At 35.5% G+C, this 26,879-nt stretch overlaps 1 long non-coding RNA gene across 1 annotated transcript in view; it reads left to right on the plus strand.

The window, feature by feature from the left end:
* LOC144281684 (uncharacterized) overlaps positions 1-26,879 on the plus strand; it is a 49,086-nt gene that overhangs the window by 12,932 nt on the left and 9,275 nt on the right. Inside the window, exon 3 of the long non-coding RNA XR_013350109.1 lies at positions 2,430-2,622. This is a non-coding gene — a long non-coding RNA (uncharacterized LOC144281684). The remainder of the gene's footprint in view (positions 1-2,429; positions 2,623-26,879) is intronic.

A 26,879-nucleotide genomic window follows, 5' to 3' on the forward strand; every position in this document is an offset into this window, starting at 1 on the left:
ACAAATAATAAATATAAAGTATCTCTGAAATGTTTATATGAGTCAATAAAAAATATGATTCCATTTAAAATAAATCAATTGACTGACATCTTTTGAAGAATACAGATACCGCTTAAAACTAGGAATACATACAGGTAAATTCCTTTCTATTCTGATTTCTTCCTGAATTTGAAACAGACTGAAAAATCTATTAACACTTTTTTTTTTAAGAGTGCCCAGCAGCATCTTAATTTTTAAGTAATGGTTGCCTAAAAAGTGCAAACATATAAACAGTTTAAATGCTAAAGATGGGAACTGCAATTTCTCCCTACCAGTGCAAGTCTTTTCACCAGATTCCTTTCTAAACCCTAACAAAATGCCATCTTTATAAATCTCTCAAACATATGCTGTACTAAAAAACAGATGCCTTGATACTAAAAATACATTTAGAAACAGAAATTTCTGAGTCTTAAGGATGATACAGTAGAACATCTCAGTCACAAAAATGACTTGTACCTTGAAAAAAAAGGAAATCAACCATTTTTGTTAAAATATAGAATCCCATCTTATTTTATGTGGTGAATTTAAATCACTTAAATCAATAGAGACTCAGTTGCTATTGATGACCTGCTAATTTAGAGTAGAATAATTAGGCCTTTGAACTATTCATCAAGGGGAAAAGCAAAAAATTTTTTTAAAAATGTTTCGACTCTGTAGGACTCATATTCAGACTTTTATTAGTAACAAAATCACCAGAGAAAATAGTTCAAAATATAGAAGCTACGTGGTTGCAAACCTACGATTGCAGCCCATTTCACTGTATTTTTTCAACAGTTTGATAGATTTTCAGAAATCCACTTTGTATGATTGGGCTTTGCTCAAAAAAAATGGAAAAAGACCCTTGTAATTCTCAACTTAAATGTATTTTTACAGTCCCTATAATTCATTCTATAAAACTGTGAGAATGTCGGTTTCAATTCTTTTCAGGATATGTTGAAATAATCTTCTCCCTCCCTTCAAATCTTAAATGAAATGTCATTGCATTATAAGGCATTTTCTTCTTTCTGATTCTCCCTGTGTCTTCTATCTTTCCTTCCTTATTTTAACTGTGTGTGACTTACTTGGGTGGGAGGGAGTGGGGGAGAGAACATTCTCTGTTGAGGACTGTTTTCTACCCAGTACGCCACTGCCCTCTCGTGGTTCAGAGTCTAACAATTGGAGGCTCTCACCATCTGGAAGGCAAAAGACACCATTTTACCCTCCACCAAGAGACAAGGAATATTCCTGCTGAGTTATCACAGTGATTTCTCCTCACCAGGAGAAAACATGGTTTTGTATTTAGCCAAATTTTTTATGCTTTTTGTCCAATCATTTAAAAGTACTTGGATTCTTTTATTACATGACTTACTCTTTACTGCTTTCCATTTTTCTTCCTTCTTTCCTCCCTCTCCTCATCCCTCTTTGTCAGCATAATTCTATTTAGTGAAAGAGGACTTGTGAACTCTGGGTAATTAAAATCATAATTAGTTATAAATTGCTTGTAAGTAATTTCAAATTCTTCCTCACAAAAATTTCAATTGGCATATTCAATCTAGACGTTACGTTGGACAAAGTCCGAGAATGCAGTGCCCTGGGTAAAATTTTAAAACAATGAGTCACCTCTCTATAAGAAACTCATATTTGTGTTCTGATTATTTCCATAAAAGTAACCAGAAGATCAAAGGGCAAAAATACACCCCATTTTACCAAAGAGAAACTCATACAAAGCCTCTTATAGGGTGTGATTTTTAATAACACTCCCTTTTGTTCTCAAAGTGAGTTGATTTTATGTAAAAAATTGTGTGATCACTCTGATTAGCAACTCTTAAATCTTACTGCTTAAATCCCTTAAGAGCAAACAGTGCTTTTCCTTTTTTACCCTCTGAGCATTAATGAGAAGTAGCAAAAATACTAAGACAAAGAGAAAAGCAAATTAGCAAACTGTCACCAGCCATGGTCATTTAATTTGTGTTTCACTGTTCTATATTTAAGTGTTCATTTCCAAAATATTTCTCTAGACTAGGATAAAGGACCCTGGAATTGACACTTTTAACAATATATAACATAAATCATCACCCTATGATAAGCAATGTAAACTTTCATCTATATAAATCAGTGCTCTCTAATGAGCAATACAGATTTTCATCTGCACACCCTTATTTTTGGTAGGCATGTTTGAGAAGTTGCGTGTGAGAGGGATAGGCAAGAGCTACCACAATGACTTTATAGGTTGTTATGTGTCTGTACATTGCACTGACCTTTCTAAATTCAGTTGACTTGGCATTTACGTGAGAGAGCAGGACCATCTCTCACTCAGTACTGTCACTTGCTCCCAGAAATTGAGTGTCCCCAAATAACTAAGAGTTTAGAGCCTCATTTGAAAAATAGAATCTAAATATTTTGTTTCTTAGGGACACAGACCAGTTGTGATGTTCTCAACACCATCACCATTTCTCTACTAATGAGAAGACCACACTTCATAAACTCTGATGTGTTTACTGAGAAGCCACTCTTACAGGAACCAGAAACCCACAATTTTTAACAGCAGCTTATCTCGTCTCTGCTGCAGAGTGGTACATGTGATCTCAACCTGCACTTCTGAAGGTTTGAACCCTTTCTGGCTTGAGAGGGACTTGGTGGCACCTATTGTTAGAGCCCATGGTTCTGGCTATTCCCTTCGGATCATTAAGTTCCCATGCATCACCTCTTTCCCACTCAGGCCTCGGGGTTTTCATGGACTCTCTTGTACAGCAAATCCTTCTTTTATTTGCTGGAAATTTCTGAAGTCCCTTCACATTCCCTGTAAAGAGCTAGGATTGGGCTGCCTCAGGTTCATCTGTTTAGGCCACCAAATCAAATACCATCCTTCCCTTCAGTGAATATAAAATATATATATATATATATATATATATATATATATATATATATATTTTAACTGCAGAGAGGAAGTAAACCACCAATTAGTAAATCTGGCATTTTACCATGCAGATTTTTGTTAGCATGAATGTGGAACAAATGGCATTTGCTATTATAAACAGATTTAATAGAAAACAGAAGAAGAAAATGCAAATCAGAGGCCTAAATACTGTAAGTTCACAATCCAAATCCACATGAAGACTTTGCTCTTTGAAACAATCAGTTAGAATATAAAGATGGAATATGAGTTCAAAATAGCTTGGAAGTACATTAACTCTTCATTATCTTTCAGTTACTGATATTTGTATGAGAAGGGAAAACAGAGAATTATGTTCTTACTGACTCAAACTTGACCAAGTTTAATGCCTTTAGATAGACAAATATGAACTATGACAGCCACAAAGCTGAATGAGATTAAATTGAGTTTGTAGAGGAGAAAGTTCTTCATAAATCCAATAAATAAATTAATGGAAAGAATGGTGAGTGTGCCAATATTGAGTATGTGTCAGGACAGATTTTTTAAACCAAAAGGGACATGAATTTAAGATGTCTTTCAGGTTTTATATCTTCTCTGATGTCAGTTTGTCATTAGAACAAATTGTCCTTAGGCTAATTATACTCTTACCCCTTGCAAAGAATTTTAAGATCAATTTTCTGCTGGGCTGAAAAATCCAGAGTCAGAGACTAAATGAAAACAACAGCTCTCTAACCTGTAAATGAGAGCACATTTTATAACATTAAAGAAATAATACATTTATATGCAAGCAGCTATTTAATAAAACTTTGATTTAATATACAACTACTCACTTGTATTTAGACATTTTATATGTAATGAGCTTTTCAAACTATAAAGTAATACAGACAACAAGTGGCAATCAAGTAAAGCAATAATTATTTGCAAATACCAAAGTCTTTCTTCCTGCCTTTGATATGTTTAGAGCTGAAGTGGCCATTATGTAACTCTGATGGAAAGGCCCAGAAATACTGGTTCTGACACACTGAGTCCTAAAGCAGAATCAGGCCCTGCCCATCTCTAGGATTCTGTTATTTGGGGAAAAAAATAAAATGATTTCTATTTAATCTGCTATGAGGAGGCTTTTCAGTGACTTGCTGCCAAGCCCATTCTTCAATGATGCCCAACTTCAGGGTAACTTAGCAAGATAAAATAGAATTTCCAACTACCTGATATTAACATAAGAATTGGAAATCTATCCAGGGATAGGCTGTAGTCTAAAGCGCAGGAGAGGAAGGGCAGTTTGACATCAAGGAAGTATGTTGGCAAAGGCCCAGACTTTGGACTTCACATCCTCTACAAGGAAAGGAGAAAATAGGAGCAAGCGAAGCAAGAGCTGGGCAGGGTCTCCTGTGGCTCTAGAAGAAAATGCAAAAGTAATTTCATTATCAGATCTAAACTAAAGGTCAGAGTCAGGGGAAGGGAAGAGTGCTTCATGTGTTTGGCCACAGAAGCCTTCAATGACCAGGAGAATTAGAGGTGATGAGATATAAACCTAGAAATTCTAAACCAGTTTACATACTATGGAAATAATCAGTGATACAAAGCATAAATCCTACTAATTTGAAGTGCAAACAACTAAAAATAGTAGTTTTGGCATTACTACTATTGGTTTTATCAGTGATCAATGAGCAATAATCCATTTTGTCCATTAAATAAGTCATCATTTTAAATCCTTTTAAAATTTTATTTATTCATTTGAGAGAGAGACAGAGACAGAGAGGATGAGCAGGGGGAGAGGCAGAGGGAGAGGTTGAGGGGAACCTGACTCTCTGCCAAGTGGGGAGCCTGACACAGGGCTCTATCCCAGGACCCAGAGATTGTGATCTGAGCTAAAGTCAGATGCTTACCCAACTGAGCCACCCAGGCACCATCATTCTGAAGTTTTGTGTGCTTGTATTATCAGTGGGGTGGTTGGATGACTTGAGACTGGTTTATAATGCTGTAACACATTCCTTCAGTAATTTCAAATCTCCACATCTTTCCTCACACTGTTGCTTTCTTAGAGATTGGTTCCCCGCTCTACCTTCCACAATATACTTCAATACTATCCATCCAGCATAGATAGTTTGTGATCTGTTCATTCTCTAAATAATGGTAAACGTACCCTCTAGTGTAAAAAATGTGGATGGAATTGTGATGATTTTGATATTGCCTTAGCCTTTCCAGAAGGTCCTTTAGCTTTTCATATGGGGTTCCAATTGCTCTTACTATGTGTTCAGAAAGGAACCTACTACTGTTAGCACCTCTAGCAATCTAACAGGAAAGTATTAGAGACACGGAGAGCTTTTGTTTTGTTTTGTTTCCAGTGGGATGTCATGCCACAAAACTGAAATTGCAATGCAAAGTATATAAACAGCTTACATTCTAGTCTAGCTGGTAGGAGACAAAACAAAACAAGACAGGGAATTACATAATGGAGTGGCAAGTGCTACAAAGTGGGAGCACACAGTGGCTCTCTGGGAGTTCACAACTACAAGACCTAACCCAGCTCTGAGAGTTCAGTAAAGATTTCTGGAAAATATTACATCTAGGTTGATAAAGAACACATTCATTGATGTCAATCACATCAAAGGGGTTTGGGAACAGTGAGCTGGGTAGAGGAATCTGTTCCCGCAAAGGCTCCTTGGTCAGAGAAAGTACAGGATGTTGGGGAACTTAAAGATGCAAGAAACAGGAGCACTCAAGCTTACCTCAATCACCAGAAATTTATCATAAATGTAAATAGAAAGTGAAAAAGTTAACAAATATTCTTAAGTGTCACAGGTCTAGCTCTCATAAAAAATAATATAACATGGTTTAGAGAGAAGCATTTGAACATCACGGATTTATTAACTTGTTCCCATCTCTATTCTGAGTACCAGAGCTACAGTGATGACAAAAGCAAACAAGGCTATATACTCCAATGGAACTCACTTTATATTAGCTAACAACCAAAAATGATCAAATCATACACACAAAAATTAAGTGAACAAACACATCTAGAATATCAATGGTGTGCTGGAGACTTAAAATGGGCAATGTGCCAGACTGCGAATGGATAGTTACTTAAGACTGGGTGTGTGACTGAGGGAATCTTTGAGGGGTGACATTTAAGTTGAAAACTAAATGACAAGATGGATCCAGCCATGGTAAAATTAGAAGGAAGAACAATCCAGATAAAGGAAATGGGCAGAAGTAGTCTTGGCAAGTTAGAGAGACAAGAAGTAAGACTTTGTGGTGGCCATAAATGTCACAGAGTAAGAAGGGCCAAGACTCGGTGGTGTAGGCAAGGAGTGTGGATTTTATTTAAGTGTGATTAGAAGCCTTGAGAGGGGTCATTTATTTAATTTATTTATTTTAAAGATTTTATTTATTTATTCATGAAAGACTCAGAGAGAAGGGCAGAGACATAGGCAGAGGGAGAAGCAGACTCCGTGTGGGGAGCCCAATGCAGAATTCTATCCCAGGACCCCTGGATCATGACGTGAGCCAAAGGCAGACACTCAACCATGGGCCACCTAGCTGCTCTAGGAAGGTTTTATGAAATAAACAGAATGATCTGACTTACATTTTCATAACGGTCGCTTGCCTGCTGAATGGAGATTGAATTGAGAGGTGAGGGGTAGGGGAAGTAGAGGCAGAAGTTCTATTATAATGCTATACGTAGAAAATAATTGTGGGTTTGGAAGAGTGGTAGTAGTGAAGAAGAAGAAGAGAAGGGGGTTGTTTGAGACTTGTGCAGAGTGAGCTCTGGTGGATTGGATGGAATAGGAGAAAAAAGAACAAAGAGTAAGTCCACAAGTTTAAATTTAGGAAACTGGTGGTTGGTGGTACCTTTACCTGGGATGGGCAGAGTGATGGAGGAGCCCAGTGTGGGATGGAGAATGAGAGACTGTACACACAGCTTTGCTATGTGGTTATCTTGAGCTCCAGTGTGTTTAACTTGAGCTTCTCTTAACCATCAATCAGGTGTCTGTGGAGCTATAAACCCATGGTCACCTTGGAAATATAGCTGTAGAATCATGTGTTTCATGATCTTGATGATCCAGCAACTCTGCAACTTCTGCTGTTACATTCCTTTTAATGAGCAGATTTCAACATTTCTCTGCTCTGTTCTTTGATACCTGGTTGCTCATGGTTTATTTTACCCCATGGCTTCTCCTCAATTAATACCTTTTTGTCTTATTTCTTCTCTCCATACTGTCTGTTGAATCATTCTGAAAAATCCCATTTTAATTCTTTGAATGCATTTGATTGGTGATAGACTCGCATATAAAAGAACCTGTATTGGACAGAGAATTTATGAACATCAACCTCATCGCAATGGCTTTGATTTCAAGACCTGATCTCTGGTTCAGTCATGTGTACCCAAGGTGGTACAGTTAGATGGCAGAGCACATGGGAACCCATGGGAAGCCATTAGCTGCTTTATTCAGAGATGTCAGACATATGAGTGCCAATTGCTATGAACATCAGTATGGATAAATCCTAACACTCATCTCAATGACTCTTCCTTTTGTCCTCATGTTCCTAAGCAAAAATCACCTTCCTCTCTTCTCCTCTAAACATAATAACATTTGATTTGCCATTTACGCGATAGAATACCATAATGGAAGTAATTTAGTCTCAGCTTCAGCTGAAGCCACAAGACAACTGATTTCCACTTTCCTTATGAGATTCCAGTATTAAGCCAGTGAGAATGCATCACATGCATCAAAGAGCTACAAATTCCCTAAGAGAAGTGAAGTGAGCTTCAAACACCTCACAGGCCCATACTACATAATGCTAGCTCATGATACTGTTAACCCAGTAAGGACTTTTCTGCTCTTCCTTCTGTCTTCCCAGTGTCAAACACTGAAAGGGTCAGGAAAGGGTTAGAAATACAGGTTCTTTTATATGGGATTCTATCACCAAACTCATTCAAAGAATTAAAATAGGATTTTCAGAATGATTCAACAGACAGTATGGAGAGAAGAAATGAGACAAAAAAGGTATCACCGTGGGGATCGGGGTGTGTGGGGGAAGGATTGAAATAAAAAAGAAGCCCAATGTGGCCTCTGTCTCACTGAAGGAAGCCAAACTTTAATAGGCCTAAACTGGTAAAGTAGAGCCATTTTATCTTCAAATAAAGTTTAACGTTTTGATTATTAATTAATAATAATGGGCATATTGATTACTCATTGAGGGATTCCTATTAATGAAAATGAGTGAGAAAATATGGTGACTTGACATAATTTTCAGACAGTGGAAGACAGGCTCCCTGGAATAAATGTAAAGGAAGACAAAAATAAAGTTTTATGACAACATCACATGAGTCCTGTTTGTTTGACACACAGATACATCTGTTTTATCCCTGATCATATTCAGCCTTGATTTAGTATGTTCTTCTGTCTCTTTCCATATATATATAGCCTATATAGAAAGGATATATATATATATATATATATATCCTCTCTGTACTTTTTTTTTCTCTCTGTACTTTATTTTATTTATTTTTTATTTATTTATTTATTTACTTATTTATTTATTATTTATTTATTTTTTGAGAGAGCAAATGAGTAAGCAGGGGTAGAGGGGCAGAGGGAAAGAGAATCTCAAGCAGACTCCTTGCTGAGCATGGAACCCAACTCAGGGCTGGACCCCATAACCCTGAAATCATGACATGAGCCAAAATCGAGTGTTCAACTGATTGAGCCACCTAGGCACCCCTGACTCCCTTTATTTTAAACTCCTTAGGAGCATAAGGCTACTACCATGCTTCCTATTTTACTAAGAAAACAAGCATTTAAAAGAGTGCTTCCACAAGATCCCATCTCTTCATCTTTTCATAGAATTTCAGCTAGGTATGTCTGACCCTCCATGTCACCTGTTTTGAGGGAAGAATTTTATATGCTCCTTGTGAATGCTAGATTCTGTGGTTGTTCAAGTTCTTGTCACCTCTCCATGACTGAAGGATGTGACTTCAGCAATCTCCTCTCCCCTGCTTCATCATTTTGTCTCCTTCTGCTGGATCATCTTTATCAGCATAAAAACATGCAGGTGCTTCTTCCTTAATTCTTCCCTTCTTATTCTCTCTTGAACCTATTCCCATAAAAGTCTTATCCTCTCCATCAAAATTATTCTTGAAAATGTTACCAAAGAGCTTCCTATTGCTAAATGCAGAGCTCAATACTCAGTCTGCATCTTACACCAGCTGTCCAAAGCATTTGGCAGAGTTGACAACTGCTCCTTATGGAAACTCCTCCAGGATGGCATGCTGACTTTCCTCCTCCCATATTCACTTCTCCTTCTCAGTCTCTTTTGCTACCTTTTCTACCTCCCCAAAACCTTAACCATTTTTTCTTCTAAGTACACTCCTTAGTACTTAGGATGATATCATGCAGTCTTAACTATTATATGAATATGCAATTCCCAAAAATTGTATTTCCAGAATAACTCTAGTTCAGACTCTCCTCAAGTTCAGGTTCATATATCCATCTCCCCACTTTACATTCCACTGGGAAGTCTAATAACCATATCAACATGTTCAAAATCAACCTAATAACCTTTCCTAAAGCTTGATACACTCATTCCTTCTTCATTCCTGTTAATGGCAACATCATTTTTACAGTTGCTCAGGCTCTAAAGCCTGGATTTATTTTTATTTTCTCTCTTTCACATGCCACACTATTTCAGTAGAAAATTTTATAAGAGGTATCCTCATCTATTACAAAGCCTGGTCATATTTTACCATCTTCACCCCTAGCAAGCGTCAATATCAACTCTTGACTGAATTATGAATAGCCGCATAAGTAATCACCTCTTGCTTCTATGTTTTCTTCCCCTTGGTCTTTTTAAAAATTTTAGGTGAGTCAATTAGAAGAAAATATTCACAAACTCCTACTTCATTTTTCTTTTTTTTTCTTTTTTTTCTACTTCATTTTTCTTATTAAAAATTAGCCATATCATGTCACTCCTCTGCCTAAAACTTTCAATGATTTTCCGTATCATCCAGAACGAAAGTTAAAGTTCTTTAAAGTGTCCACACGATCTTTTATCATACTGTTACTCTCCTTTCCAACTCTGCTTTAATTGCCTTGGCCACTTTGCTGGACCCAGAATCGGGGGCATTCTCTGGCCACAGGGCCTTTGTACTTATTGTCTACTCTGCCTGAAATGATCACCCTTCAGATATTCTCCTAGCTGGTTCCTTTAACTCCTAGGTTTTTAATCCTATGCCACCTTCTAAGAGAAGCCTCCTTTGTTTACTCTATTTGGAATTGACTGGATTCCCAATCCCCTTGCCCGCTTTATTTTTCTCCATAGCACTCCACCATCTAGCATACTACACTTACTATTCTTGCTTATTGTTTGTCTCTCCACTATAATGTGAGCTGCATCAGAGAAAAGATTTTGTTAAATGATGGCCTGGGTCCCCAGTAGGTCAAGCACATGGGTGCACTCAAAAAAAAAAATATCTGAAAAAGAAATCTGTCCATTCCCTTATCGACCCACTTCCCATACACACAGTTACATAGATGATTCCTAGAAAAGTATTTTGTACTTAAAAGATGCTTAATGAACGATAGTTGACTTGTATATTGAAAGTAACAACATACTATAGGATATATATTATGTACTTCCTTAATTGAATTTATACTGACATTGAGAGTAAGACAGCGGGTCAGAATCCAAGAGTCACTATGATTTTATTCCTTAGGCTTCTGCCCTCTCAGAAAGTATTGAAAATTGTGGGAGTTTTATATATCTTTCAAAGCAATAAATCATACAGCACAAGTAATAAACTACATGGAATCATGCATTGTATTCATGTCTATCTTGATTTTGTCTATTTTGGTAAGCTTTTTTGTTTAGTTCATTAACAGGCAGTTTAATCATCATTGTACATCATTATGTGGCAAAACTAGGAAAATATCTACCACAAATGTTTTCTTCTGAGGGCTTGCCAAGGATTTGTAGGCAGTAGATAACTATTCTTACCACATTTTCAAAGGAGCCTTAACTCCTGTGTATAAATCTACAGCAGTCAGTTCAATAAAAATATGGAGAGAGAGAGAATGTCTTCTTACATTTTCTCTCATTCAAGAAGAATGTCACTTCTTACAATTGAAGTTGGGAAGGAAATGAGGCAAAGTAATGAGTAAGAGCAATCCATGTGTTCACAATACCATTTTCTGCTTATCCCTAGAATCATAGTGCATTTTTACTCTAGGGTAGCAACGTCTTTTTACTTTTATATCTTTCTTAGGACTTTTTTCTTTAAGTTCTATTTTCTGCTGATGTATTCATCTGTATAAATATGTAAATGGGTGTTCATACATTATTAAGTCACCTCTTCTATGTTGCTTTTTTTTTTTTTAATAGTAATTAGGTGCCTCCTAAAGACTCAAATATTTAATGCAAAAAATTTTTAAAAAGAGTGTTTTAGGCATATTGTCAGGGAGATGATTGGAAATTTTGTGGCAAGGATCATCTTTCAACCCTCTTTTAATCATTACCTCATATGACATTATCATTAATAAAGCTGCAAAGTGTCTTCTATATAGCTGCAGGAGAAAAAAATAACTCATAGGAGTCAACCAGAGGGCATTCATTCGTTTGTTCGTTTCAGTTAATACCTGAAAGTTCTGTGGTTAAAGTGCTTTACTGATTACAAAGCAGTTTTATAGACTTCTTATTTGATCCTCACAATCACCTAATTTTTGAGGAAAACTATCTTGCATTAGCAAATAAGAAAGTTGAGACCCCGAGAGTTTAGGGAGTTGACTAAAATCACACAGTTTAGGTATAATTGTTGATACACAAACTTGTATATTCTAATGCTAAATTATTGTCCTTCTCACTATATATATTTCAGATTAGCATTTTCAATACACTAATATGGTGGAGTATCAAAGATGAGTAACCATGGTCCCTACTTCCAACAATTTATAGATGAGTGGAGTTTTTTAATTCATGAAAGAGTATGATTTTGCAAAATCATTGTCAATATGAAGTTGAATGATATAAAAATCTAAAGATCTTCATAATCAGAATAAATGAAACAAGACTATTGTGATTACACATGTAGAAGAACTTCTTTACCATATAAATTTAACTAAAAAGCTAATAGCGAAGTAACCTTGTCAAGTACATGGAATCTGTCCTTGAAAATCATGAAGAGAAGAATACAGAATTCTTCCTGGAATGAGAGTGATATTCACATCTTGGAGTCAAAAAGCTTCCTGTGAAGTTTAGAGAGACCTAGTCTTCAACAGCAATAAGTGTTTTATTAACTTACAATAGCCCCTTTCTGCACATGCTAGATCACTTGGCATGCAGGCTCAATAACTCTTCACGCTTAGGGACGAACTCTGTCTGAGATAAAGAGATATGAAGACTCCAGTAAGTAACTCAAGTGAATTCTATACCAAGTCATCTTGCTTTTAGTTCTGTGCTGACCTCTTGTCCCTTGACTAACAAGGAGACAACGTCCTTTTCTTCATCCACTTGTGGATATCAACCATAGAAATGGGTCCTTGTCTTGATTTTCGTTTCCTATAAGGCTGGAGAAGAGACTGCTTTTGTCCATCCTCTCAGAAAATAGGGCCTGCTTTCTGAATTCCAGCTGACCACTGGGATCCTATTCTCAGTTTTCACTCTTGCCGGAAACTACTGCCTCCCTGCCTTTGTCTTTACTTAAGGAAAGCCTGAAGGACTTTTAGCACAGGACGTGGCACACAGTAGGATGATGGGTATTGAAAGAGGTTATACAGCAAGAACTATGTCAAGATTAACATGTCTTCAGTGCAAGTTAGATTGTAGTAGACATAGACAAATTGTTTTTAAAAATAAATTAAATGTTCCAGATTCTATAATGAAAGGAATAGAGTGTAAACTGGCTTAAAGATTTTTTTTTCTGCTGACAGAATCAGAGAATAGAAAATGAGAAGAATAAGTAAGATTAAATGAACAGGATTTTCTTGAAACATAGAAAAATTGGTAAACATTTTCTGAATATAACAGTATATTATGGATGAGCTGGACATTTACTTTTTTAGACATTTGAAAATATCTGGAAAAAAAAAAGAAAATATCTGGAATTTTTTGAGCAGGCGACTGATACTATCCAAGTGATATGTTAGGGTTGTTTCTTTAGAGGCAGTTATCAGGACTTATTAGTTGAGGAAAAAACTTGAGAGAAGGAAATAAGTTAGTTAGGAACCAATCTAATTATCCCCATATTAAGTATAAGGTTCATCTAAGCCAATGGAAATGGGGGGAAAAAGGATTTACTGAATTCTGGTAAATTATGTAGAATCACTTCTTACAATTCCACAAAAATACCGTGCAAAGATTTTTCAATGCATAAAATCATAAAAGAAAAACCAGAAATGGAACAACAAAATTGAGATACAAAGCAAAAATTGAAAGATATAAAGGAGAAAATGAAGACAAGGGAAAGAAAAAAGATAGTGTCTGCCAGATGCAAGAGTAGAGTCAAGACACTAGTGAATTCACGCTCTGGAATCCAGGAAAGACCCACGAGTTAGAGGCATCAGGTTCCTGTGAAAGATGACATTTAGAACAGGCCAACAACATGAAGAGTTGTTAAAATGCCCATAAGGGGATCCCTGGGTGGCGCAGCGGTTTGGCGCCTGCCTTTGGTCCAGGGCGTGATCATGGAGACCCGGGATCAAATCCCACGTCGGGCTCCCGGTGCATGGAGCCTGCTTCTCCCTCTGCCTGTGTCTCTGCCTCTCTCTCTCTCTCTGTATGACTATCATAAATAAATTTTAAAAAAATTTTAAAAATGCTCCATAAGGAGTCTTTATACCTTAGTATCCCCTCAAATTCTGTGTGAGAATAAATCAGATTCTAAAATTGTTTTCCCTCCAACAAAAAAACTGAGGATAATTCTCTAAAGAGACTTCAAACCCAGAGACACCAGAAAAAAAAAAAAATCAAGGATGGGAAGCCATACTGAAATCAAGGGAATTCCATGAAGGTCCACACACTGAAAAATGAAACCTATATAATACCTATATAATATAATAATAATATTTCCTCACTTTTCCACAGCTTTATCTACCAGTCTTCCCTCCCAGGTGGAGGGCTAGGGGCTCATCTCTTTAGAATCTCAGTGGCTCAAGGAAAATTATTTGACAGTTGGAGAGAGTGTCCTTGATTAAAACAAACAAACAAACAAACTGGATTCCTGTCTAATTACCCTACAGAAGAGCTCACTGGTCAATAAGCCTTGAAATTGTACACAAAGCTTCTAATCTATGTTTAGGTCTCTACTCTTAACCATCAAATATCAGCAAAGAATCAGGAAAGCTGGGTGGCCTGGGTAGCTCAGCAGCTAAGCATCTGCTTTTAGCTGTTCCCGGGATCCAGGATCTAATCTCACATCGGGCTCCCTGCAGGGAACCTGATTCTTCCTCTGCCTGTGTCTCTGCCTCTGTGTGTATGTGTGTGTGTGTCATTAATAAATAAGTAAAATCTTAAAAAAAAAAAAGAATCAGGAAAGCCATGCTACTTACTAGAAATAAAGAGGACAAAGAGAATAACCAATGTAGAAGAGGAAAAGCAATGCAGGAAATAGGAGAGAGTATTCAAGGAAACCCTATAATCAATAGCCTTAAATAGATATATATGAAATATATAGGTATAAGACAGCACAATTGACTTCATTAGAATGAAAGAATCACCGCAAAGCAGGAAACTTGAAATGGATCAATGGAATGGAATAGAATGACCAGATTTTGGAGCAAGCAAGTATAATTTTTTTAAGCCATGATTTCATACCTGGATGACTGAAGACAATTTTGTAAAGTATCATGTAGGAGAGAAAATCTGAAACTAGCCAGGGAACAAGGTGTTTAGTGTGGTTGGAAGCATCCTGCACTGATTGGCAGTTAGACAATATGATTTCTAATTCTCCCTGCACTCCCAATTAATGTGTGAACTTGGTCAAGGAAATTTGCTTCTGTGCCCTCAGTTTTTTAACCGAAAAGGGGACTGAACTCAGTGATCACTACCATCCTCCCAATTAGTTTGAGAGGAACTTAATTTTACACTTGTGTTGGAGGTGACAGTGAAACAAATGACCTGTGTGCAGGAGACCACTAGAAATGCAGAATGGGAATGAGAAAAGCAGTCAGGGAGATAATTCTTAAGGCTTGAGAGAGTAAGAACATAGAGTGAGAAATGGAAAGACAGGACAAAATCTTAAGAGATGCCCACTTTAAGAGAAAGAGAAGGAGGTAACAAATGAACCATAGATGAATATTTCAACAAGGAAAAACTAGAATGGTGGAGGTGTAAGTTTCAAAAAATAGAAGAGAAAGATAATTTCAGCTATTCATTCATTTGGTTTTAAAACAGCATGAAAAGTTTGGTGGTGTTGTGAATTCAACAATGACCTCTGAACTTAAACTAGTACGAAAATTTCGATAGCGGGCCCAATTAAGATAAAAGCTTTAGAATTCACCAAAGATAAGCTTTGCTTTACTTTTTCACTAGGTCATTTTAGGCATCACATTATAGATGTTACCGTTTGAGGCATCTGTGAGAATGAAGGTGGTCTTTTATTTATCACCTTTAGAGACGCGGCAGTGATTGAAATCTTGCCTGTGACCATGAATTTTTCATAACAGCCATGTGGCCATTCAGCCCAGAACTCTAAATCTATAAGCCTCAGCTGTGATCCAAGCAAGGTTAAATGGAAATAATACTGGACAATATTTTACCAAGCCCTATCATGCACGCACATACCACCTCTTTTCATTTCTTTTTTTCATGCATAATTATTCATCCATACAGTAAAAGCAAATCAGTTACACAAAAATATAAACTCACTTTTCATGTGCAAGTGGTAAACCCTTTTCTGAATTTTACTGTCTTCACTTTTACATACTACTCTTTTTTATACTTTAAATTCTATATTTTATGTGGCTGAAAATATAATTATTATCATATGAAATCTGTATTTTTTGTTTTCAATGACAATATGACACACAATTATGTACATAAGCATATATATACATATATATATACACACACAGATATACACACATACTTTTATAAGAACTTCTCAATTTCAGCCATATTATGCATCCTTAATTTGTAATTTTGTTTTGTTATTTATATCAAAGTTACTAATATCCTTGTAAAAATACTGGGACTTCATTTATATTTTCTGGTTACTTTCTTAGGTAATTATTGTATCTAACATGGTATTATTTGGTATAAAATGCGAACATTTTATATGACCCCATTAAGTGTTTTTATATTGCTTCCATCCCTTGAAATCGTATATCAAACTACACTTTCGTTATTTTAATAAATTGGAACATTATTTCTCTTTTCAACAGTTTTGTCAGTTATGGTGAATAATCCCTCCAATTTACTCCTTAGACCAGTGGGGTTAACCTTAAGGCAAGGTAGATGTTTTGCCTGTTGGAAATCTTTAAAGTTGGTTTCTTATAAATACTTAATTCAGCACAATAATTACATTAATTGGAAAAAGATTAAGTAGATTTAATCAGAAAAAAAGTGCAGTATGGGTCAGTAGAGGGCAGCAAAGATCAGAGAAAAGACATGAATTCAAATGCTGATTCTTAATCCAGGGTAATAAAAGACTGAAAATTCTAGAGATAGCAAAGGACCAGTGTTTTCCTCAGATATTTCTGTGAATCTTAAAGTCTTGGTCTTGTATCATCTTGGAATAAGGAGTTGCACTACCCTGTCACCTTTTGGAAAGTTGATTGCCACTTCAATTTGGTTGTCTGTGGACAATGAACATACTCAGGCATTCTCAAGAAATGAAACTATACTTTTATGGGTATTTTCCCAACAAATACAGCAGTTCCAATTTTTTAAAGAAGGATTGAGAAAAGGGTCAATTGAGAATTTCTGTGGGTTTTCTGCTTCTTCAGGGATACCAGATATTTCCTAACAATTGTTGCTTCCCCATCTACAGCAGTAAAAATGAAACAAATTCATATCTCTTTAAATATGGAGTTATTCTCTGCATCCTTAAGAAACACAAATGTTTATAAAGGCAAAAAAATGGGGCATCTGGATGGTGCAGTCAACTGAGTATCTGACTCTTAATTTCAGTTCAGCTAATGATCTCGGGGTCATGAGATCCAGCCCTGTGCAGGGCTCTGTGCTCAGCTTGGAGTATGAGATTCTCTCTCCCTCTGCACCTCCACTGCCTCTTCTCTAATATTAGTAAATAAATAAATCTTTAAAAAGTAATAGTAGTATAGGGAAAAAAACCCTTATAATTTTAGTGTCTATTTCTATTTAAAGAAACTATTTTCTTTTTTATCTTTGAAATGTATCAATAGGAAAACTCAATAATAATCAACTTTTCCTTTTTTAATTCTCAATTTAATGTATATACATATTCACAGATTTATTGAATAAACATCCTCTCTTTCAACGTCAGAAGGGGATTCTGAAATTATAACAAATTGTGCTTGTGAGTGATATGCCCTATTCCCATTCTACATTTTGATATTCATACTAAAATGCATTGGAAGTCCTAATTCTTTAGTATTAATCAGTGTTCCTTCTAGTGGTTTTAAGATCCCAGAAAACATCAAATTTCATAGGTGTTTCTTTGGAAAATAAAACTCAAAGAATAACCAAACACTAGAGTTGTCAATTAATAAAATAAAATTGTATTTGTTTTATAATATCACCCTTCTAATATTGATTTTGGCTGTGTAATATTGACTTTGTTTAATGCCTACAGAACACCTTAGTGATGTTGTAGCTTTTTTCCTTAGAATTTATAAATTAAAGGAGAAACAAAAAGTACTTAGATGCAAGTAGATGTGTTTGAGGCCTAGAACTGGCTGGTCCATTTGGAAATTGAGAAACATAAAAATTCAAAAATAAAAATCTCTAGATATCATTACAGGTTTTCAATTTATGCATGAGGAGATAGAAATAATATTGATTTGAAGACTTTTTTTTTTTAAAGATTTATTTATTTCAGAGAGCATATCAGAGGGGTGGTGGGAGGCAGGGAAATAGGAAGAGATTCCTCAGGCAGACCCTCCTCCCCACTTAATGTGGAGCCCTGCCCTATGCAGGGCTCTAACCCAGGAACCCTAGAACATGACCTGATGGACCAGGAACCCTAGAACATGACACTGAGAATCAAGAGTCAGAAGCTTAACCAACTGAGCCATCCAGGCGCTGCATGAAGCTTCTTAAATAAGACAAACTAGAACTCAGAGACTGTTTCTTCCCCTCATGTTCTCAAAAGACCAATCATCAAGCCCTGATACTTTTATTTTATAAACATTTCTTGAATCTTTCCTCACTTTAAAGAGACCTAATTATGTCATCTGTAGTAACAATGGTCACCTGTAGTGACTTCTAGCAGTCCTCTTGAAAATGCTATCAGAATGCTAACAGATACCATGATTTTATTCCACTGCTTATGTACCTGTAATAAATCTTTATCCATCTACAGAATGCAGTCCCAATGCCTTCATATGGCATATAAGATTATCATTACTTTTGCATTTGAAGTGTATTCCCATTGATTGACCAAAAAGAACTCAATGCCCAGTATTCTTGTGTTTAGACAGTGTCAGTACAAAAGCAGAATTATTATTGGGAGTTATATCAAATAATTTAAAGTCATAATTCTTTTTTAATATGTGAGTTTAATGTATGTCTTAGCATCAGGGGAAAATCTAGTAAAAAAAAAAAAACAGAGCAGAGTAGACAGTGGTCATGAAAAAAACTGATGAGGAAAATATCGTCCAAGTTTTCACCAGAAGCAATATAAAGGGACCTGTATTGGAGATTCGTAGATTTAAATACAACAATGCGGCCCTCAAACGGTATTTCTGTCTCTTAGCTACATTCCTTTTTTCTCACATTTCCTTTTCAAAAAACAATCATCAGCTCTGAAAAAAACTAATTCCTTGAGACTTTTATAAACAATGAACAGTCATGGTTGGGCATTTCCTCCGAAGAAAAGATGGGAACCAAAACAAAGCTGCTTTCATCTTCTGTTTGCACTTGGTAAACTAGCAGTATTAGTTAGAAAAGATCTATCATTTGTTTCTTCATCTCCTCATGTGTCCAAGCACCCACAGAAAGTGTTTACAGAACAAAACTGCTCCAGAAAATCAAGCTATTGCAACTGGTAGGATTAATTAAAACAGCATGAGTGAGGAAGAAAAAGCAACTTGTTAGCTTCCCAGGAAAGACGCAAGGCCAGATTAGCCAATCTTCCATAAATCTTAAAATGATAAAGATACTAGCCTTTTGGTGGACCCTGGGCTTCTGAATACATTTTTTTTTTTCAACCATGCTTGATTTTCACTTTGCATGAAAAAAATATTCTTAATAGTAGAATGGCTTTTAGTTGGTACAACAGCAAAGAACATTTTCTTTCTGTTATTTTATACATTTTAAATATTTAACTGAACAAGGTTAGTTCTCTCCTTCAGTTTGATCATTTGGTATCACATGTGATTATTTGACCCATGACACATGCCCCCCAAAATACTAATTTATAATAATTTAATATAATTCTAAAAGATACTAAAATAAACCAGTAAATAATATTAAAATGAATCAATGGGAAAAAAAAAAAAAGGCTCCGTGCTAGGTATAAGACATGATAAAGAAAATAAATTATGAGGTACTAGACTTCAATAACTTAAGTATAGTTATTTAATATAGTATGAAAAGACATGAGCATGTGAAAAGTCAAATATTATAAAACCCCGATATGAAATGTCATAAAGCAGTGGAACATTAGGTGATAGAAATCCTGTTCCTATTGAAAATTACTACTGTAGTCTTGAGTTGAGACCCATGCCATGCACCAGCTTTGTCTTTCCTTGATATTTAATATATTCATTCAGTACAATGATCTCAGCACTTGATTATGCTTATTTCCATTGAAAATGCTACCATTTTGCCTCTCTTCTATTGAACATGAGATGGCTACACTCACTTTCCTTAATAAGTAGATACATAGTTATAAATTCCTTTTGGTTTCATAATTTATATTAAAAATTCTTAACTCTTTATGGTTCCTAGTTTATTAATTTTACATTTTTACCACTGAAACTCACAATTAATGAATTTGAGTCCTTTTTAGATGATTTTCAGGAAGATTTGAGGAAATGGGTCTTTGCTATGGATTAGATGCTAACAGGAGGCAGGAGTAATTCTGTGATTTTTTTTTTTTGAAAAATATTTATTTATTCTGATACATTTATCTGGAAGGAAGACTAGACTGAAACTGAATATGTAAGTGGAAAAGAAGCAGCAGATACTCCTCTTGGCCAGGAAAAGGGAATGGCCTGCTCTTTTATGGCTTAGATAGTGTTTATGTTTTTTTAATGCTCAGATATGATTACTAGTGATCTTGCTTTTGTCTTGATTTATCCTGGTCACAGAGGGGTTTTGTCTGATAGTGATGTTCTGTGAACAAAGGGCTAATTGCAAATGTCAGACCAGCTCATGGCACCAGCCTAGAGGATAGTACCAGGCCAGTTCCAGATGTCAGGGGCTGCTTTCTTTTTCTCAATTTCCCCTTTAGGCTAAGTGAGGTTTTTCTGATCAGAGTTTTTTTCTGGAAAATTTAGTAGTCATAGTTGGTCCAGGATTAGTCACTTGCTCTTTCTGTCGCAGAGTGAGTTGTTGAACACTCTTGTGTGACAATTGCTACATAGCAGCATTTGAAACAGGTCAAATATACCTGCCAACTGTAGTATAGGCAATTATTAGATACAACATGATCATCAATCCTTGACAGACTTCTTGAAGCCAGGGTTCTAGATTATCAAAGCCAGGGAATAGAGCCACATACGTTTATTTTAGAAAGAGGTAACTTTTTTCTTAGCTTAGTCATGGGTTCATGCATTTTTCTTGTAGTATAAGAGATACAGCAAGAACTTTTCCTGCAGTAATTAAGAGAAATCTTGGTTAATTAAGAGAAAAGGGAGAATGATATAAATTTTCCATGACCCTTACTAATGAATTTAGACTAGCTTGAAGGGCTTTCAGAGTAGTTGTATTATTTATGGTTTTGCTACAAAGTCAAATTCTGCACTGTTTTGCCAGTTGTGTTATCTCAAATGTGAACATTACAGTTCACATTTGTCTGAAGGAGTCAGTTATTCCTTCTGAGAGTTTTTTAAAGAAGCATGTATTCACCTTCTTTTGGAGACTTATGGGCAATTTTTTTTCCCCAGGGAAACATAATCTGATAGAGAGATGATAGTCTTCAATAGCTAAAGGTCTCTAACAATAATTTTGAATATAATAGACTAGAAAGTATGTGGAACGCCCAATGAAGTCACTTAGGGGAGAATGTAGCTAAAGAGAAGACGATCCATTACAACATTTGAAAGTCAGATAAAGAGGAAAGAACATCAAAGTACATAAAAAGAAAGTTCCTGCTGAACTAAATTTTTGAAAATCTGAAGAATATGATGCTCAAGAGGCCACAAGAAAAGGCCAAAAGGAGGACAGATTGGGCATATGGTCAAATGCTGCTCGGAAATCAAAATAAAGAGAGAATGACCACTGGGTTGTACACAAGAGAGGCCAAGTTTACCTTGTCAAGAAACATTTCAGTGACTGGAAGGGACAAAAACCATTTGAGTGAAACAGTGATTGGAACAATAATTAGCTGGAAAGTATAATTCTTAAAAATTCCAGGTAGCATCAAATTATAAATGAGTCTAACAAAAACTCCACAAAATCCATATATTAATAAAATATTGGGATCCCTGGGTGGCGCAGCGGTTTGGCGCCTGCCTTTGGCCCAGGGCGCGATCCTGGAGACCCAGGATCGAATCCCACATCGGGCTCCCGGTGCATGGAGCCTGCTTCTCCCTCGGCCTGTGTCTCTGCCTCTCTCTCTCTCTCTCTGTGACTATCATAAATAAATAAAAATTGAAAAAAAAATTTAAAAAAAAAATATTAAGTAAAACTACCTAATTATAAAAGACAAATTAAACAAGCTGTAATTTCTAGTGTGTTTATTTTTTTATGAAATGACTCATCATAAATATATCAATTTTCCCTAAGATAATTTATTCATTTAACTTGGTCCTAATAAATTTATTCCAGAACTGTTCACGAAATTTTGCAAATTGATTCTAATGTTTATTTAGAAAAAAGTTAACTCGGGGGCTCCTGTGTGGCTCAGTCAGTTAGGCGTCTGCCTTCAGCTCAGGTCATGATCTCAGGGTTCTAGGATTGAACCTGGGTTGGGCTCCCTACTCAGTGGGGAGTCTGTTTTTCCCCCTCCCTCTGCCCCTCCACCCACTTGTGCTCTCTCTCTCAAATAAATAAATAAATAAAATCTTGAAAGAAAGAAGAAAGAAAGAAAGAAAGAAAGAAAGAAAGAAAGAAAGAAAGAAAGAAAGAAAGAAATTAACTTTCAACAATACCCAGGAAAATCTGAGTCAGAAGAATGAGCATAGAATACCCATACATACATACATACCCCCATACATACCCATTTTATAATGTGTAAAACACATTATAAAACAACAGGAAGTATTAGTACTGTCAATAAGTAGTCAATATAACAAAAAACCATAATAGTCTTAAATATATATGAACTGTTGATTACTGGTGAAAGTAGCATTCTTAATCAGTGAGGTAGGGGAGCAGAGTAGATATTGATTAAATGGTGCTAGGATTGGAGCACAATCAGTTAAGCAACCAACTCGGTTTCAGCTCAGGTCATGATCTCAGGGTCATGAGATCGAGCCCCATGTTGGCTCCCTCTCTCAGCTCAAAGCCTTGCTCTCTCTCTCTGCTTCTCCCACACACTCATGTTCACGTGATCCCTCTCTCTGTCTCTCTCTCAAATAAATAATCTTTAAAAAATGTTGCTAGGATAACTGCGTAGAATCTGGAGAAAATAAACAAGCTAGATTCTTTCCTTCAATCTTTACACTAAACTTCAGAAAAAGTTTTTATAAGTAAGAAATTTAAACCACAAAATATGGAAGAAAAACACTGAAAAATTCTCTTTTATCCTTGATTTTAAAGTCTTTCTAAGCAGGGTGTAAAACCTTTCTAGGCATGGTGCAGAATCTATTAAAGAAAATATTGATAAATTTGAGTTCACTAAAATCAAATAATGGAGTTCTCCATAGCAAGAAAAAAATTTTAAAAAGCAAAATATAAACTCAGTAACTTAGATTTTTAAGTAACACATATGCTAATCAGCTAATTCTCTTCATGTATGTACTGTCGAATCAAATCAGTTGGAAAATTATCAGCAACCCACTTTTTAAAAATTTGTACACATGAATTCACAGAAAAAGATAAAATTTTGAAGATCTCAAACTCAGTCATAACAAAATAAATGTAAATTAGAATTTATATTCTGACTGCCTTACTGAAACTTTATACGCAGTGAACAACTCCTATCTGCAGTACTACCTGGTGCTTATAGGTAACAGTACAGTACGATGTGCTTCAAAATTTGTTAAGAGGGGAGGTCTGATGTTTAGTGTTATTACCACAGAAAAGAAAGGGATGAATACAGGGACACTTTGGGAGATGTTGGATTTGTCTATTAACCTTATTGTGGCGATGGATTCCAAGTGTTTGCATATATCCAACCTCACCAAGTTATACACATTAAATGTGAGCAGTTCTTTGTATATCAGTTATACCTCAATAAAACTGTTCTTAAAACCTACACTTGGCTATCAAGCTTTCAATTAATGCTCTTGGCAAAAAGCAAAGCTACCTAATACACTGAGTGAGGAAGGGCATGGGAAAAAAGACTGTCTCATACAGCATCGGTACAAATATGCATTGGTACGAGTCCCTGGGAGGCAATTTCACAACATCTATCAAAACTGTAAATAAACATATCCATTATTTGATAATTCCACTTTTAAGAGTTTATCCTATAAACATATGCCAGAAAATATAATTACAATGATTTTCAGAGTGGCATTTATAGGATAGCAAGCCATGAATTTGTTTTTTTTTGTTTTGTTTTTTTTCTTTTTTTTTTCATGAATTTGTTAAAAGGAATGAGGCATACCTACATACACTTCCACAAAAGACTTCCTTGATAAATCATTAAGTGAAAAAGCAAAATGTGCTATACTTTGTCCAAAATAACAAAAACATAATCATTTCAAGAAAAAGAAACCAGAGCATTGGAGATCAATGATGGAAAAATTGCTTACTTTGGTACTGTTTAACATTTAGCACAACTTGAATCTTTACCACAGTCATGTGTTACTTTGTCAAAAATTTACATTAAAAGCATTTCGAGTAAAAAAAAAAAAATCAATGGAAGGTAATGGTTTGATGGCAATGAGTAGGAAATATTACCTGTAGTTTGTTGAGAAGGATACAGAGAAACTAGATTAATATGGGTCAAAGTTTTGTTTTTGTTGTGATCATGGTTGCTCTTTAAAAACAAATAGTTTTCCAAGGGTCTGTTGTACACCCATCAGAATAAACCTGTGGGTCTGATTATATATTCACGAGAATGAACCAACTGGGTGGGAAGAAAAGGTGCCTCACACAGAGGCAAGAGGCAAGCCCTTGAGAAGGCCCAAGGGATTCAATTCAGGTGAGCAGAATCATCCACCTGTGGTCAGAGCAGGAGTGCTTCCATTTTAACGAGCAGAATGAACGAAGTTGTTAGACTTGTATGTGTCAAAATGACAAAACTCTGGTGGAGATGTTAGCCTGGATGGAGCAAGGAGACATCTCCCATTTTCACAGGTAGAAGGTAGAATTAGGGATACAAATCCCAGCAAAGCTTTTATATCTTTAGGAGCAGAAGAAGAGGTTCTAATAGCCTGCATCTAATCAATCTATGAGTTGGAAACTAATAAATCATCATCTGAAGATGAGTCTTGCTGGAGAAGCTGGCGGAACTTTGTGGAAAGAAGATCGAGGGTCACGTCCTCATCTCCAGTCATGGGAAATTGAGTAGGACTATGAGACTGGTTGAAAGTGTTCTGGGAATTGTGGTTAACTTAGAGTGAAATGACAGTTATTACAAGGGATGAAGATGATAATAATGGAGATTAATCTGTTTACAAGGGAATCTGATGATTCAGCTTGTAATCTAAACTAGGCTGAACTAAGTGAAGATGGGGGTGAGGAGGCCAAGATGATGTAGTGGTAGGATAAGTGGATTGAAGACGTGAATTAATTCAAATAGCTGTCCTGGGAATTAGTAGAGAAATAGAACCAGAAGGCTAAAAAGTCAGGCTAGAGTGAAATGTTTAAAATAGAGATCTTAATCACAGCAGAGTGGGTCCGCAAAAGTAGGTGGCTGCTGTGGATCAGTGGAAAAAAACTGGAAACAAAGAAGGATTTTTCTATTCCTCATGTTCTAATAGATTTGACAAGTAGTATATACTGAATCTTATCAAAATACATTTTTAGTCTCTTTTGAAATAAGCTCTTTTTGTCTCATTGAATACATATTTTCTTATTGAATATTTATATAAAATATTTTATGTTGCTACTTTTTAACCATCTTTCTGTGAAATAAAAGTATGTGAAAATAGTGATTACTTTCTTAACAATCTGTTTTATATAATTCTCTAGGATTTTATTTTGAATTTTCACATTTACAAACATAAAAATGATTATGCTTTCAGAACAATATTACTTTCAAAGGCTGTAGATAATTTTCTATCCTTTTCTATGCTCCTGACCACATGATTTGGCATGGAAATGTTAAATCTGGACGTTGTAAATTTGTAATAAATCATCTGTTGTTATTTAGCTTTATGTGGAAATAATTATTCAATATGTATTTTTTCATTTTACTTCCTATTTCTTGGCATAATTTAGAGGTTTATTACTGCCCACAAGATCATTTATTCCATAGAATTTTTTTTTTTATTCCATAGAAATTTTTAAAGATATTAGTATTGGGGAGTATACGGTATTATCCTATAATTTTAATATCCTATTTATATATTTTTGTATTCCTTCCCTCTCATGAAAATGTCAATTTTATGATTACAGTTTCTAGAAATTTAACATTCTATTTTTCTCCCAAAGAATTAAGTTATGTTTCCTTTGCAATTCCACTATTTTTTCTTGTTTTTTAACCCATTTATTTGAACTCCTTCCTTCCTTTTTTCTTTGCTTCCTCTGTTCTTTTTGTCTCTTTTTTTTTTTTTCTTAAGTGTGACTTTAAATTGTTTTCTGGACTATTCTGTGTTAAAGGCTCATTTCATTTTTGTATTATTGTTTAATCATGGACTCACATCTGGCTTTGAACCAATTATATCAGTTTTGTAATGTAGGGTTCTCATTTTTATGATTTTTCCAATGGCTTATCATTATCTATAATGATTATTTTATTTTTAAATATTTATTTATTTATTGTAGAGGGGATGGTGGGACAGAGGAGAGAGAGACAGAAACTTAAGCAGACTCCTCACTGAGCCCAGAGCCCCACGTAGGGCTTGATCCTACCTCCGCAAGATCACAACCTGAGCTGAAACCAAGAGTCAGATGCTCAACCAACTGCGCCACCCAGGAGCTCCTATAATTTTAAGGAATTTTTTTTTTTAAATTTTCAAATGTCAGATTTAGAAGAGTTTGAATTTTTTATTTGCTTCTTTTGCTTTGCAAATTATTTACTTTTTGATTTTTGTATTACATGGTATCAGAGTTTTATTTTTATGTGTGTTAAAAGAACTGACCTGAAAATTTTATGTGAAGAAGAGCCTGCAAGTCACTGTAATTCTTTTGATGTGCTTGGCACTGAGATATTTCACTAACACAATCCTAGTTCACGGATAGTCATAGTCTCTAACTAGCAGTTTACCTTTTCGTTGAATTGAATTTGAATTCTTTATTATGGTAGAGGTTTTGTTTGTTTTGTTGTTGTTTTGGTATGTTGTTGGCCTTTTTTTTAAACAAAAACTTAGGGAAAAAAGCACTCTGGGAGCTG

This window comes from Canis aureus, chromosome 13 (genome assembly GCF_053574225.1).
Source record: "Canis aureus isolate CA01 chromosome 13, VMU_Caureus_v.1.0, whole genome shotgun sequence".
Lineage (NCBI taxonomy): Eukaryota > Metazoa > Chordata > Mammalia > Carnivora > Canidae > Canis > Canis aureus.